The sequence below is a fragment of the Lygodium microphyllum genome, chromosome 25 (assembly GCF_053477565.2).
Source record: "Lygodium microphyllum isolate KBCC chromosome 25, Lygodium_microphyllum_v1.1.10, whole genome shotgun sequence".
Taxonomy (NCBI): domain Eukaryota; kingdom Viridiplantae; phylum Streptophyta; class Polypodiopsida; order Schizaeales; family Lygodiaceae; genus Lygodium; species Lygodium microphyllum.
In genome coordinates, this window is record NC_141159.1 from 125080318 (window position 1) to 125088568 (window position 8251).

Genomic DNA, 8251 nt, shown 5'->3' on the forward strand with positions numbered 1-8251 from the left:
TGTGGATGTATGGTAGTAGCAAAGCATGAGGTTTAGCCTCAGTTTGCCCTATCTCCTTGTCAAAGTTTGTGATTTATTGCTTTTTATATATCAAAACATGACAAAATGAACCTCTACACCTATGCAACGAAAGCAATACCTAAACGTAGGGGATTGGGATGTTTGAATGGTGTAATTTGCGTGTTGATTGTTGCTAATTTTTTGATGCATATCATGACATAGAATCCGTCGTATTTTTAATTAAGAGGATAGTAGCACAAGTGTTGTCTCGATGCTATCCTTGCATCGCCGCAACGATAGTGAATAAGCATTGACAAGCCTGGTTGTGCACAACACGTGTTTGATTGAAAATTATGTTTGAGCACTTTAGGATCATCCACCTTTGCATATGCATGTTAACCATGGTATCGGAATAAAAGGACTGGATGCATAGCACCTGTTTTCAATGACGATGACCCACGCTTGAGTGTGGAAAGGCATCCTAAGCCGTAGGATAGACGTTCATTTCTTGGGAAATTATTTGAAAATGACACATGGTATCTCCTAGAATACTTTCGAAGTGAAGAGTGGAGTTTGTTCATTTGTTCTATATGTTGAGCAGCGCATCAAGGGGCTAATCCCTACGATGTAGGAGAGCTGGAGTGGGGCCGCGGTGATTCCACCGAGAGGTTGCCTCCTATGTATGTGATTATCGTGGTATTTATTGGCAATGTGTATGGGTTCTCCCTTTGAGGAGTCTATAGAAAGGGAAACATTGGACTACAAAGCTATAAACGCATAGATTAGGCTTTAGGACAGTTTGTCCTTTAGCAGAGCGGATAGACGCTCCTGGCCCGCAAGGCCATGAGGGTGTTTTTGTTTGTTATGAGTATGAGGTCCGGCTAGTGCCATAGCCAATGCCGGCCCATTTGAGGTCCCATCAATGGTGCGCCTGTGGGGAGCTGCCAACAAGTGGTGGTTCTCGAATCTAGGGTTTTTAGGGATCAAGAACTTGGTTTATGTCCTCTGACAAGGACCGTCAAGCCGAAATACAAAAAGCAAAACATGCTGAGAGGGCTAGACGGTGGTTGGAGATCGTAAGTCGCTATTCTCCTCAAAGGAGCAGCCCGATACGCATAAGAGGCAGTGGTCTTAGTAACCCAACTGCTGCACATAGTCCTTTAGGGGCAAGAGGAAGAGTAAGTTCTTCCTCTCTTCCATCAAGTCAACCCACTTCAAGTGGGGGTGTGATTCCATCAGTCTAAACTCCTATTGTCAATCCGATTGTCGTCATGGCACAACCCATTGCAATTCCTGCAGGGACGTTGGATCTGCCAGCTTTAGGAGTTCCTTTGCCCATTTTTAATGGGTTAGCCAAAGAAGATACAGAGTTTCACATTTGTGAATTCCAAAGACTAATGTTTAATTACCGCATCCAAGATGAGGGACATCTTATGATGTTCTTTAACATGACGTTAAAAGGAAGGGCTGCAGTATGGTATCATAGCATAGAGACTAGAACCATCACCACAATCGACCAATTTAATGTAGCTTTCCGAGGAGAATATGCCCCTGAAAGAGCTGGCAAATACTGGTTGCGTGTTTTGAATGTAACATGCCAAGATCCGCATGAAAATGTGAAAGCCTATACTAAGAAGCTTAAGTGTTTCGTAAGTTGCCATTCCGTCAATTGCCCAATTGCAATACTTCTTGCATGGATTGGATTTCAATATCCAGGTGCAATTGAGTAGTGTGGCTTTTGCTAATATAGACATCGCCATCACGCGGGCAGAAGGAGTAGAGTCACGATTACAAATGGCCTACTCCTCTCGAATAAATCTTAATGCGGGCCTAGTACCTGGAGGCAATTTACCATTGATAAATGGGAGTCAAGGGATGCCTATGAATAATCATAATGGGAGAGGAAGCATGGTTCAAAATGTACCTTTGCTGTCAGCTCCTCCCAATGTGACTATGCCTATGGCTAGTCAGTTGGCTCCACCAAATGTTGGAGGTCAGGTTTCGAATCCTAATGTTGTTCCTGTGAGTCAACAACCAATGCCCAATCAAATTGTTAGGCCAATGGAACGACGGATAGACAATCAAGGCTATGAGTCGAGTGCCTCTAATGTCTTTGGCGAAGTTAAGAATATGATGAAGCACTACACTGACATGATTTTTGAAAAATATCAGCAAATAGCTATGACGTCAATTTCCTGAAGAAGCAGCAGAATCTGATAGGGAGTCGATGCCCTAAAGAGGGTGGTCCCTCAAGATTCAGCTATAAGTGGTGTGGCGGACAACATTTCCCTAGAAACTGTCCAACGTTCAAGCGAGCTACTGGCCATACTCCATTTAAATTAGTTTATGGAAAAGAGTGTGTGTTACCCCTCAAAATCGAGTTGCCAACCATACGGTTTGCAATTAACCACTCTTTGGGAGATGAGGATGCACTCTTTGAACGGTTCACGACCATAGCCCACCTGGATGAGCTGAGATTGCAGAGCTTATTACACCAGGAGGTAGCTAAACGTCGGATGAAGCAATTGCACGACCTTAAAGCAAAGAAGTATACCTTTAAAAAAGGAAAATTAGTTATGTACTATGATGCGCATAGGGAGCTGTTTCCAAGGAAGTTGGAACCTAGGTGGGATGGCCCCTACAAGATTGTCAAGATAGGGAAAAATAGGTCTACGGCTCTACTAGCTGATTTGCAGGGCATAGAATTTAAAAATAAGATTAATCTTAATAAGATTAAACCTTATTATTTTTGAGTATGCTAATACGGAAAAGTGCATTGCAGGTCCATGCTGGGCTGATTTGAGACCTACAAAACAGCTTAAAGCTGGTTGATAGGGCGGTTAATTCCTTATTTGGAGCACCCATATCTGGAGCAGAGATACCATCAGGGGAAAATTATCTGGTGGAGCAAAGGTGTGGGAGCTTTCACTCAACCGCCAAGACCCATGGACCGCTTATTGATTCAAGCGTTCCAAGCCGAGCACTAATGGCTACCTCTCACATAGCCGATGTGCAATGCATACCTTACGAGTGTAGTGAGCATACCTTGATGCCGTTCGAGTTACCTCCTCTCCCGCACACTCCGGTAGCTCCACGATCCAAGTGCAAGCTTCAAGCAAGCTCCATCCTCAAGCTCCACACTCCAAGCTCCATGTCCGCGAGCAAGACAAGAGAAGAGAAGAGAAGAGAAAAAGAGAGGAGAAGATGGAGAGCTTCTCCTCCTCAGTCCCTCACCCTCACACACTCACTCCCTCACACTCTCACACTCCCTCTCTCAAGCACAAGCTCAAGCAAGCAAGAAGAAGGAGAAGAAGAAGAAGAGGAGAGCCACTTTTAGCCACACACAAGAATGTGCTTCTCATTCACTTTTCAACTTTATATACAAAACCCTAAATCCCTTTTGGGCGCTCATCCCCTTTTTTACATGGCCGGCCGTAGCCTAGGCCCTTTTTCCCATTGTCCTTCTATCTTCCTAGCTTCCTTTCCACCGCCCATCTACATTTACAAATTGCAGGGGTGAGAGCCCGGCGCTCCTTGAATTAAACCATGATGCGCTTGCACTCTACGCTCCTTGAATTAAACCATGATGTGCTTGCGCTCGTTTACAAAAGTTTTGACTTGCGCTTTTCCTTGTGCGCCTTTCTCCCTTATTTAGGACTCTTCTCCTTGTGCGTCTTTGTCTTCCATTTCTCTTTGCCTTGGCCTCTGTCTTTGTCTTCTTATTTAGCTTTTTCGAATTTTCCACCTTCATTCGTTTGAGGGTTAACATTACCCCCCTCTTAGAGGAGTGCCAGTCCCATGGCACTCACCATTGTAGGTAGTAGGCTGTAGCATGCACCGAAGACGTGGGTGGCAAGGATGCCGGTGGTTTCCGTGGAGGAGTGTTGGTGGTGGTGTGGTAGAAGGTCCTGGGGGCCTGTTGGTGGCCAAGGTGGCTGGTGGAAGGTTGTTGGAGTTGGCGGTAGGGCTATTTTGTGTTGGGGATTGCATTGATGGCCAGCACAAGTGTTGGTTTGTTGGGGATTCCGCACATGATGATCCCTTGCGGGCTTGTCGGATAGTAAAGGATAAGAATTTAGAGTTGGGTGTTGATGAAGATCGAACGACACTTTCTATGGAGTCTTCAACACCTGCGATTTGAAAACCTCTCGTGTGGGCTCTCCCTAAGGGGTAGTGCTAGTCTTCTTATCGTGCACAAGACATATTTGATTAGTTTGGGAGACAGGTCGAACTCTAAGCAAGCCTAGAGTATTGTCCTGCACTTGAGGACCCAAACTGTGGATATAATTTGGTGCAGATATTATGTGAGTGCTCATGCATACTTAGATATTACGTAGTTAGAAGACCGTGGGCTAGTTTCTCATAACAATGAGTGGATGAAGCAAAGTTGTCCATGTGGAGAAGAGGTACACGTGAAGGTATATGAGACATCCTTTGCATTGTGACTGTACGACGTAGCATAATTGAATACAAGGACACTGCACTTTTAGTAGCTGGAAACTATTGGACTTGCTTGATGAGTACGGTGTACTTTTCATGGCCAATCGTGCAGTGCTTATCACCACTGACGTATATGAGACATCCTTTACATTGTGACTGCACGACGTAGCATAATTGAATACAAGGACACCACACTTTCAATAGCTGGAAACTATTGGACTTGCTTGATGAGTACGGTGTACTTTTCATGGCCAATCGTGCAGTGCTTATCACCACTGACTGCAATGGTACTAAGGCAGAGTACAAGAGAGAATTGTGCAAGTGGGTCAGGGTGACAAGTCTAACCATAGGCGAGACAAGCTCCCCAGGTGTGTCCTGCCCTTGATGTGCCCTGAATAATTGTGGGTGATGCTAAAGGGCTAGGGGACTAGGGACGGAGCCAATCGAACAAGGTCACCGGCCGTACCTAATTTGAGGACCCCTAGGTGTTGTGCTGTGATTGTGGGTGCTTCTTATCTTTTCATTCATTTCTTTTTCTTTTCTTTTCTTTTCCTTTCTTTTCTTCTTCTTCTTCTTTTCCCTTTTTTTTTTTGGGAACTTGCCTGAGTACAACTATTACAATATGTTGAGGCTATCAGCCTTCCAATGGGTTGGAAAATGTCAAGCTTCGAAGGCTCCGAAAAATTGATATTATAGTGATGATTGTGCCCTAGCCTCGTTGTTAGAGAAGCTGTTGTCGAGATGGGGAGATACACTTGAGATATTGCAAACCTCCTTGCGACACCCACGATGTTGGTACGATTGAGGTAGCGACTGCCATGAGCCAACTATTGAGCTTGACCCAGAAAGGGAGCGTGGCCCATGAATGTGCTTTGGGCCATGCGATGTGGGCGGTTGGCAAGGGTGATTCATGCTTTCGGCAGCGTGGCTTTGCCGCGGCTCCTTGTGGGATCGATGGTCTTGCGGTGATCGGGCATTGAACACTTTCGCCAAAAGACCTGTCTCATCCTGTATTCACTTGTCCCTTCATGAGAGTACAATCTATAATAAACCAGTGCAATGCAAGGAAACATCACTTATCTGAATTCTATGGTGTTGACTTAGACATTTATCACCTGCACTTGATTAGCTTGTTCTTTTGCTAAAGACGTGAAATATATTAAACGCAGATATGAAAAGTTCGTACAATTCGGGAATATGTCAACACTTAACCATTTAAAGACAAAAAGTCATGGCCAAGTAGCATTTGATAAGTCCTTTATACAACACGGGGCTACTCTATTTGTATGAGGCGAGGCGAGTCTGGGTGGCCGGGTGATTGGGGCGTTGCTGGTGTGGGGCTCCCGTGGGGTTGGGCAGGGAACATGTCGGCCGGGACATGAATGGTGTAGTCCCGGGCCGCTACCGTTTCCAGAATGTCTTTAAACAATTCATTGAATTCTTCCCTTTCCCGAGCTACCCTTTCTGCCCTTGAGCATCTGGGGCCCGGGCGTGAGCTGGGGGTTCATGCTACTAGTGCTGCCACCTGTTGCGCGTTTTGAGTCTTGGCTTTGTTGACTCGAGGATTCTTCGGCCTTCGCCCTGGATAGTGGCGCTTAGGGCCTCGCTTCTTGGCATACCTCTTGATGGTGGGCACATAGCGCTCCGATGGAGGGGCGCGTCCCAGATGCTCCCGTCGTCTGTGAAGAGCGTTTTTGCATGCCAGATGTCCATGGTTCTCCATGTGTTCCATCTGGAAGCGTGCAAGATGCAATCCAAGGGTTAGACCTTGATATAGGATACAACTATTCGCATGGAAGGGATTTTAGTGTGGTTTATCAAGTGCATGTGACAAGAAGGGGAGGGGTGAGGCATGCAGTGTTTTGTCGTAACGGGATGGCCCCCATGATGATGTTCGTTTTGCCTCCAGCCATTAGCCAATATTGGCTTATGCTAAGTTGTGTGGACTGGTTGTCATGGAGTGGGATAGGGCACATCCTCGGAAGGATAGACCAAAAAGGGAAGAAGGTGTATAGAAAGGGGTTGCACCCTGTCTACACCATCAGTGTTGTTGGTCAAGGCTTCCTATGGCGGTAACGTGGGTTGCATGCCCTTCACTTGAGGTGGGAATGGTCACACGGCTTTTAAATGTGTGATGAGAAGAGGACTTGAGGAGGTTAGCCTGTTAGAACCAACTCTTTTCCCTGCGCTTGACTATCATTACTTGTGTGTGTTGATATTGTTTATACAAGGTGACACAAGAATCAGTGTTTATTTATATACATAATGTCACTTCACGAGGATAAGAACCAAGCGTAGAACTCAGGGTTGTACCGGAGTGTGGCACACGTGTCTAGTATTCGTGGCAGCTTGCTTAATACCGATAGATATTTTGCCACATCAAGTAGCATGGAACCTTGTCCGAGTCTACTGGCTATATGTAACTCCTCCTCAGTGAGAACCTTATCAAACAAAGAGTTTTCTTGGCTAGGTTCAGCCAAGTCCCTACCTCGAATGGCAGTTAGCACTCGTAGGGAAGTTGGTGCCACATATGTTGGGTCCCTTTGGGATCGCCATTTGGCCAATCGCTCCTCAGAGACTGTCATGATCTGAGCCCCTAATTTGGCCATTACAACGCGGCTTTCACACTAACGCTGCTCAAACTGACTCTGGCCTGCTGACAGTCGCTTTAGTTGCTCTATGTCTACGAGATTCGATCGGCAGAGCACTTCATTGAACATGACAGTTAAGCGCAGTTCGTCTACCTCCTCGTCAGAGATGAGTCACATGCATTCATGCAGGAGCCTGTCATAGTGCTCGTTAAGATGTTCTTGCTCTTCCCAGGATAGAGGAAAGGGCAAGTAGTCTCCAAGCTGCTCCTTTGGGATTGTGCACATGTCCACAAGGACGTAGACACGTGTGACCACTTTGAGCTTAGCATCCAACTCAGTTAAGCATTTTGTGACACTTCTATGTTCTACGAGGGCTTGCTTGGTTGCTATCTCATGCAAAGTTCTAAGAGTTTCCTTAGGCTTTAGCATGGCTGGGGGCTCAGGCCTAGATGAGCAAGATTGGTCAACGCTAGGATTTCTTATGCTCTTGGGGTTCTCACGTTTCTCCTGAGGTTTTGCTGTTGTTTTGTCATGGTTCTTCTCGGATGTGATTGGTATAGATTTGTCACCTTGTTGTGACGACGTTGTATCCACTCTTGATTGGTCAATGCGAGTTCTATTGTCAATGGATAGAGTGTTGCAAGCAACTGTTGATGGCAACGGTTGCTTTGGTTTTTCATAGCACACAGATGTGTCTAAGGTTTTACCATTATTAAGAGAGGCATCAATGGGCTCATTGGTGGTTGGACTTGATGCTTTATTCCCTAGCTCTCCAACGCTCTTGGTGTCAATGTTCTTGGGATCCACAACCACCTGTGATTGTTGTTGTCTTTGTTGTTTTCTCCTCTTTTTCTTGGTCAGTGAAGGTGCATCTCTCAATGACTCAAGACCCTGGACTAGGTCAACCATTGATGTGCTTGGTTGGGCCTCAGCATTCTCTTTCTCTAGTGTGTCTTTATGGGACATGGCCGTGGCCTGCTGAATAGCCTCGCTAGGTTGTGAGGGTACAACTGTCTCCCTTTTCAGAGAGCCTAGCTCGTCAGCCAACTCCCTCGTGTGTAACTCCTCCTGCCTAGGCTTTAGGCACTTTGGAAGCGCTGGAGTTGTCGAGGAAGTTGGTTGTGACACCTCCTCCATAGGTAAACTTTTAAGGACATGTTCCAAAGGGGCATTGTCACGGCCAAGTTCTGTGACTGCTAGGATCCCTGATTGGAAGTAGT